At 35.7% G+C, this 1,381-nt stretch overlaps 1 non-coding gene across 1 annotated transcript; it reads left to right on the plus strand.

The window, feature by feature from the left end:
* Nucleotides 1-1,039: 1,039 nt before the first annotated feature.
* LOC120120750 lies at nucleotides 1,040-1,146 on the plus strand. Its single transcript, XR_005515927.1, has one exon. It is a non-coding gene; the product is annotated as a small nucleolar RNA R71 (small nucleolar RNA).
* Nucleotides 1,147-1,381: the final 235 nt, after the last annotated feature.

The following is a 1,381-nucleotide window of genomic DNA, read 5'->3' on the forward strand; positions in this document are numbered from 1 at the left end:
GTTGTGGAAATAGTGGATGAATCTTGGGTTGTTGTTGCAGTGGCCTTAAAGTTGGCGGAGTGTCAGATGTTGTAGGTGTAGTTGTCAGTATTGACTCTGAATTAATACACTATCCTGCATATGATGTTATGGCACGACTCACAAGTGGCTCTACTCAACCTCTTTGTTGTTTCCCTTTCAATGCTTAATATTCTCCAAATTATTTTGCTTAGGCTCCTCAACTTGCTCCCAATATGAATTCCGCTCGTAGTAATAGCCTTTCAATGCTCTTTACCTTACTGCTTTGGATTTTCAATATCGCTAGGTAGCGTTCCTTGCAGCTGATTATTAAGAACATTTACCATTTGGCTATCTAATTCTCTGGAGCCCTTAAAAATGCTGATTGGTTAGCATGCATTATTTCATCAAAGCTTCAAAAGATGACAAAGTTGATGTTTAGGTTGAATATTACCCTTGATAAGTATGTCTTTGTTGTGATGAGCAACTAAATGATGTGTTTACAGTTGCGTAATTGGTTGTTGTTGATTATAATGTTACAACTAATAATGTTGTTGCTACGGATTAGCAACGTTCTGACTTCTATAACAAAGATTGGGATGATTCCTGAAGTTAGCATTATATGTGTTACCAAAAGCGTCATCGTTCATTTGATTTATGCACATAGTAAATAGACTATGGATTTTGGTGGAATTCATCAAAGTTATGACTATCTCCACAATAAAGACAAGTGATGAGAGATACAACCTTGACTTCATACATTACCCCTGGTTTTTGCAACTTTTTTATCATATCTGTCAATGCTGAAATTTGAAATGCCATAAAGTTGAAAGCTTTAGAATATACTACTGGAGTGTTGCATTGATCAAACATATTTCTCATATTAGGGCATTAATAATTATTATTTGAGATTCTATCTAGAATATCATAAGCTTCATTATACATTTTATCTAGCAATGCTCTATTTACTGAACCATCGACCACCATACGAGCATGTATGTTTAACCCATTGTAAAACATCTCTATTTGATTCTAATGTTGAAACCCATGCATAGGACCCTTTAGCAGCAAATCCTTGAATCTTTCTTATGCTTCATACAAGCTTTCATCCTCCATTTGCTTGAATGAAGTTAGATCATTTCAGAGATTGGCATTCATGTTTGGCAGGTTGAATCACAACAAAAAATTCTTCTCTAACTCATTCCAGAATGCTATAGCACCTGGTGGTAGTGAAATCAACAAAGCTCATGCTTTATCACATAACGAATAAGGAAATAGCTTCAGCTTCAGTGCTTTCTCCAGAGCACCTTTCCTAATAAGCGAATCACAAACCTCCATAAACCTCTTAAATGACCCCTAGGATCTTTAGCAATAGATCCTTTGT

Source organism: Hibiscus syriacus, unplaced genomic scaffold (genome assembly GCF_006381635.1).
Source record: "Hibiscus syriacus cultivar Baekdansim isolate YM2019G1 unplaced genomic scaffold, ASM638163v2 tig00110346_pilon, whole genome shotgun sequence".
In the NCBI taxonomy this organism is placed as follows: Eukaryota; Viridiplantae; Streptophyta; class Magnoliopsida; order Malvales; family Malvaceae; genus Hibiscus; species Hibiscus syriacus.